The following is a 6,757-nucleotide window of genomic DNA, read 5'->3' as shown; positions in this document are numbered from 1 at the left end:
TGTTAACACCTCGTGTTCGACTCCGGCGACGGTCTCGGGTTCGGGGTGTTACATTTGATTGGTATCAGAGCTATGGTTTAGTCGGTTCTAGGACTACATAGCACGTATGAGTCTAGCTATACATGCCTTAATGTTAATGTTTAAATGTGTGATGACTTCTGACGGTTAAAATTTTTGTTTTGATTAGTAAATGGATCCCGGTGTAGAGAGAACCTTGGCGGATGACGTTGAAAGTGTAGCGGCTGCTCCTGCACAAGGGACGCCGCCTGTTGAACCTCAGTCATCTGCGAATAATCCAGGTGAGGGGGCTAAACAAGCCTTCTTTACCATGATGAATGAGTGGGTCGCGCAGTATGCCCGAACCAATCCGGCTGTCCAACAAGTCCCGAATTTGAATAATCCACCCCAGGAGCCCGTAATGCCATCAGTTACTGATCCTGTGAGGCTGAGTAAGCCACCTGTAGACTTGATTAGGAAGCGCGGGGCTGAGGAGTTCAGGGCCATAGTTACTGATGATGCTGAAAGGGCCGAGTTCTGGCTTGATAACACCATTCGGGTGTTTGATGAACTGTCATGCATGCCCGATGAATGTCTAAAGTGTGCTATATCCTTGTTGCGGGACTCAGCCTACTATTGGTGGAGGACCCTGATTTCCATAGTCCCAAACGAACGAGTTACTTGGGACTTCTTCCAAGCGGAATTTCAAAAGAAATATATTAGTCAATGGTTCATCGATCAAAAGCGTAAGGAATTCTTGGAACTTAAGCAAGGCCGTATGACAGTATCTGTAACACCCCGAACCCGAGACCGACACCGGAGTCGGACACGAGATGTTAACAAACTTTGAAAAATTTTTCCAGACACTGCCCAGTCTGAGTACTAGTTGCTTCAAAAATCATATCTTGAGTTTCACAACTCAAAAATCAGTTTTGTGATTTTTCCCTGAAACTAGACTCATGTCCCCACCTATGGATTTTTTTTTTAGAATTTTTGGTCGGGCCAACTAGTACAGTTTATTAGTCAAAGTCTCCCATGTTACAGGGGTCGACTACACTGACCTTTTCCCATTACGACTGGGATATCTCTCTGCACAGAGCTTCAATACTGATGCCGTTTGTTTCTATGGAAACTAGACTCAGAGAGGAATCCATACATATATGGTATGACCCCTAATTATCTCTGGTCAATTTATAGTGAATTTCCAAAGGCGGAACAGTGAATCCAGAAACTGTTCTGGCCCTGTTCCACAAGAACCCGAATATCTCTTTCTGTACTGTTCCTATAATTGTTTCGTTACTTCCATATGAAAGTAGATTCATCAAGGTTCGATTACATAATTTATTCACTATTTAATTCCACTCCTACGAATTCTTGTGATTTTTCCAATCCACACCACTGCTGCTATCAGCTTCTGTTTTCAAAGTGAACCTTACCTAATTTGGGGTTTCATGGACCAACTAGGGCCTTGTCATACATAAGCCCACATATGATCATACTTAGCCATTCTAGTGGCTGATCATTTGCTCAACACTTCCATTCCAACATAGTTACATCATGAAACCATCTATACATTCATAAATACGAATGGTCTAATGCCATACTCCACTTCTACAAGCCATCTTCGCATGGCTGTACACTTATACATTTCATAAAGTACTCGAAAGACAACAATGGGTAGTCCTATACATGCCATAACAAAATTCAACCAAAATAGTACCCAAAAGAGCCTTTGATAGTGTGGGCGACTTCGACTTCAAGATCCCGAGTCCGATAGCTGGAGAACCAAAAATCTATAAAACAGAGGAGCAATGTAACGAGTAAGCAATTTATGCTTAGTAAGTTTGAGCAAGGAATTCCAGCATGCATAAAGAATAGCACACATTTAGCTAAACGGAATATTTAATAATACGCAATTTACCGATATCAAACTTGCTTCACAACATTAATAACCCTTATGTACATACACAATAAACTAACTTGGCCGAAGGCCGGTAGCTCGTTTATCAACTGAGCGAACATTTATTGTAAGGGCTCGATTAAATTCAACACATACGTAACATATCCCCATATTGGGATGTTTTTCAAGTATTCGCTGGAATTTTACAGCAAGCTCATTCATTACCAAATCACGTACCTTCGGGATTTAACCGGATATAGCTCCTCGTTCAAATGCCTTCGGGACATAGCCCGGTTTTAGTAACTCACACAATGCCTTCGGGACATAACCCGGATTTAACAACTCGCACGAATGCCTTCGGGACTTAACCCGGATTTAACAACTCGCACGAATGCCTTCGGGACTTAACCCGGATTTAATAACTCGCACGAATGCCTTCGGGACTTAACCCGGATTTAATAACTCGCACGAATGCCTTCGGGACTTAACCCGGATTTAATAACTCGCACGAATGCCTTCGGGACTTAACCCGGATTTAGTATCTCGCACAAAGGCCTTCGGATCTTAATCCGGATATATTCACTTAGCACAAAGCCTTCGGGACTTAGCCCGGACAGCATTCAATTAATCATGCACATCTAACAATAATTCATAGCACATTCATATTTCATTTTCGTTTACGAAACTCAAACACAAGGCACATATTGTCCTTGCACATTCGGCTCAATAGCCACACATAGAGCATGATTTAATCACATCGAAATTTAAGATCTCTTACTCAAGAACTTACCTCGGGTGTTGTCGAACGATTCCGCTAGCTATTCAACCACTTTTTCCTTCCCTTTATCGGTTTTATTTCCCCTTTGCTCTTGAGCTTGGCCTAGCTACATGCATGGCCGAATCTCTTCACCTTTCTTCTTCTTTCCTCCTTAAAATTTTTGGCCAAGGATGAACCAAAGGATGAGAAATTTTTTTCTTTGTTTTTCTTTCTAATTTAGGCTAAAAATGGAGGTGAGAAAGGATGAACACAAACTTTTCTCCTTTCTTCTCTTGAGCTCACGGCAATGGGGGGGACAAACACCACACACACCTTCTTTTTTTTTTTCTTTTGTTTTCCATTTCTTTATTACCCATACTCCTTATTTTATTCTTCCACTAACAAAACATGTTTCATGACATGTTTTGCCCATCCTTCCTTGTCATGGCCGGCCACTACTCATTAAGGGGGGAATTTGACATGCAAGTCCCCCCTTTGTCCACATGCACTAGTAGGTCCTCACACATTGACCTATCACATTTTAGAATTTTCTCACATAAGTCCTATTGACTAAATTCACATGAAATCAACCAAATTGAAGCTTGAAATTTTCACACATTCATAATTACATATTCTACACAATAAGTATCACATTCAAACATTTCGGTGACTCGGTTTAGCGGTCCCGAAACCACTTCCCGACTAGGGTCAACTTTGGGCTGTCACAACTCTCCCCCACTTAAGAAATTTTCGTCCCCGAAAATCTTACCGGTAAATAGGTTTGGGTATCGTTCTTTCATCGAGCTCTCGGTCTCCCAAGTAGCTTCCTCGATCCCGAGTTTGAGCCATAACACCTTTACTAGCGAAACTCTTTTGTTTCGCAACTCCTTCACTTCACGAGCTAGGATACGCACCGGTTCTTCTTCATAGCTCATGTCGACTTGAATTTCAACCTCCGATGGGCTAATTATGTGCGATGGATCAGATCGATAGCGTCGAAGCATCGAAACATGAAAGACGTCATGAATCTTTTCAAGCTCCGGGGGCAAAATCAATCTATACGCAACCGGACCAACTCGTTCGGAGATTTCGTACGGCCCAATGAATCTTGGGCTCAACTTGCCCTTACGGCCGAACCTGAGTATCTTTTTCCGAGGTGAAACCTTAAGGAACACTTTGTCTCCCACCTGATACTCGATGTCTTTTCGTTTCAAATCTGCGTACGATTTCTGACGATCCGTGGCTACCTTCGGACTTTCACGGATTACCTTTACTTTCTGTTCAGCATCTCTAATCAAATCAACTCCGAAAATTTTACTTTCACCGAGCTCGGTCCAAAACAATGGTGTACGGCATTTACGACCGTACAAAGCCTCGTAAGGTGCCATCTTAATACTTGATTGAAAACTATTGTTGTAAGCGAATTCAATCAAAGGTAAATACCGTTCCCATGAACTACTGAACTCGAGGATGCAACATCTCAACATATCCTCAAGTATCTGAATTATCCTCTCGGATTGACCATCGGTTTGGGGGTGAAAAGCAGTGCTAAAATGCAGCTTGGTACCCAGAGCTTCTTGCAATTTCTTCCAAAATCGTGAGGTGAATCTCGGATCTCTATCCGACACGATAGAAACAGGTACCCCGTGTAATCTCACAATTTGATAAACGTACAATTCAGCTAGTTTCTCCAATGAAAAATCCGTACGTACGGGGATGAAATGAGCCGACTTAGTCAGTCTATTAACAATAACCCATATCGCAACCCTCTTACTTGCTGACAAGGGCAGTCCGGACACAAAGTCCATTGTGACTCGATCCCATTTCCACTCGGGTATCATGATCGGCTGGAGTAATCCTGAAAACACTTGATGTTCCGCTTTCACTTGTTAACATGTTAAACATCTCGAAACAAAGTCAGAGATGTCCGTTTCATACCATGCCACCAAAATTGACGTTTCAAATCGTTGTACATTTTCGTACTCCCCGGGTGAATTGACATTCGGCTACAATGGGCTTCGTTCAGAATCATCGAAATGAGTTCCGAATTCCTTGGAACACACAAACGATTTCTGATCCTCAAACAATCATCATCATCAATTTGAAACTCCGATTCCTCGTTCGGAAAACACTTAGCCCGTTTTGCAACCAATTCATCATCGACTTTCTGAGCTTCACGAATTTGGTGAGTCAATAATGGTTTAGCTTTTAATTCAGCTACTAACACACTGTCTGGTAGAACAGACAAATGCACGTTCATCGCTCGTAAAGCAAACAATGACTTCCGGCTTAAGGCGTCCGCAACCACGTTAGCCTTTCCCGGGTGGTAATCAATGACAAGCTCGTAATCTTTCAACAACTCAAGCCAACGTCTTTGTCACAGATTCAAGTCTCGTTGAGTCATCAAATATTGAGACTTTTGTGATCCGAAAATACATGGCACTTCTCACCAAACAGATAATGTCGCCATATTTTAAAGCAAACACGATGGCAGCTAGTTCGAGATCATGGTCGGATAATTCCTCTCGTGTGGCTTCAATTGTCTCGACGCATAGGCCACGACTCGACCTTCTTGCATCAATACGCAACCAACCAAGTAGGGATGCGTCACTATAAATGACAAACTCTTTACCTGATTCGGGTTGCACCAAAATTGGAGCTTCAGTCAAATGAGTTTTCAGTTGGTTGAAACTTTTCTGACATTTCTCCGTCCACTCGAACTTAACATCCTTTTGAAGTAGCTTCGTCATTGGTGTGGCTATCATCGAGAAACCTTTCACAATCGTCGGTAATAACCGGCGAGCCCCAAAAAGCTCCGAACTTCAGTAATATTTCTCGGAGTTTCCAGTCAAGTATGGCTGAAATTTTGTTCGGGTCAACTCGAATACCCGACGCGGATACCACATGACCCAGAAGCTAACCTCTCTTAACCAGAACTCACACTTACTGAACTTAGCATATAACTGCTTATCCCGCAAAATTTGCAGCACTAGCCTCAGATGCCCAGCATGTTCGGTCTCATCTCTTGAATAGACCAAAATGTCATCAATGAACACAACTACGAACTTATCCAAATACGGTCTGAAGATCCGATTCATCAAATCCATAAATACCGCAGGGGCATTAGTGAGCCCAAACGGCATCACTAAGAATTCGTAGTGACCATATCTCGTTCTGAAGGCAGTTTTGGGAATATCTGGATCTCGAATTCGCAACTGATAATAGCCCGATCTCAAATCTATTTTTGAGAACACTGAGGCTCCCTTCAGTTGGTCGAACAAATCATCGATGCGCGGCAACGGATATTTGTTCTTTATCGTCACTTTATTCAGCTGACGATAGTCAATGCACAACCTCATGGTTCCGTCCTTCTTTTTCACGAACAATACTGGTGCACCCCAAGGTGAGAAACTTGGTCGAGCGAAACCTCTCTCCGTCAGTTCTTGCAACTGAGCTTTCAACTCCTTTAACTCGGTTGGTGCCATACGATACGGAGCTATCGAAATCGGCGTAGTCCCAGGTACAAGCTCAATACCAAACTCTACCTCCCGAACATGTGGTAAACCCGGTAATTCTTCCGGAAAAACATCCGGGTATTCACAAACCACCGGCACAGATTGGGGTTTCTTTTCTAATTCTTTGTCATCAAGCACATATGCAAGGTATGCTTCGCACCCTTTTCTTACATATTTCTGTGCCAACATTGCTGATATTACAGCTGGCATCCCCTCCAAGTCCGCGACTCAATTCGGACTACTTCGTTATTTGCGCACCTCAAATCAATAGTCTTGCTCTTGCAATCACAATCGCATCATGCGCAGTCAACCAATCCAACCCAAGGATAACATCAAATTCATCAAACGGCAAAAGCATCAAGTCCGCTGGAAAATAGGAACCTCGAATTTTCCAGGGGACATTTCTTACACACTTTGTCGACAAGCACGTAACGACCCAAGGGATTTGACACCCGAATTACAAACTCAGTAGACTCAATAGATAAAGTCTTACTGGATGCTAAGGTTTCACATATGTAAGAATGAGTAGAACCGGGGTCAATCAAAGCAATTACATTAGTATCAAAGAGGGTGAATGTACCGGTAATA

The sequence above is a fragment of the Gossypium hirsutum genome, chromosome A11 (assembly GCF_007990345.1).
Source record: "Gossypium hirsutum isolate 1008001.06 chromosome A11, Gossypium_hirsutum_v2.1, whole genome shotgun sequence".
NCBI classification, from domain to species: Eukaryota; Viridiplantae; Streptophyta; class Magnoliopsida; order Malvales; family Malvaceae; genus Gossypium; species Gossypium hirsutum.
The sequence above is the reverse complement of the archived record's forward strand: the minus strand, read 5'-3'. Positions refer to the sequence as shown.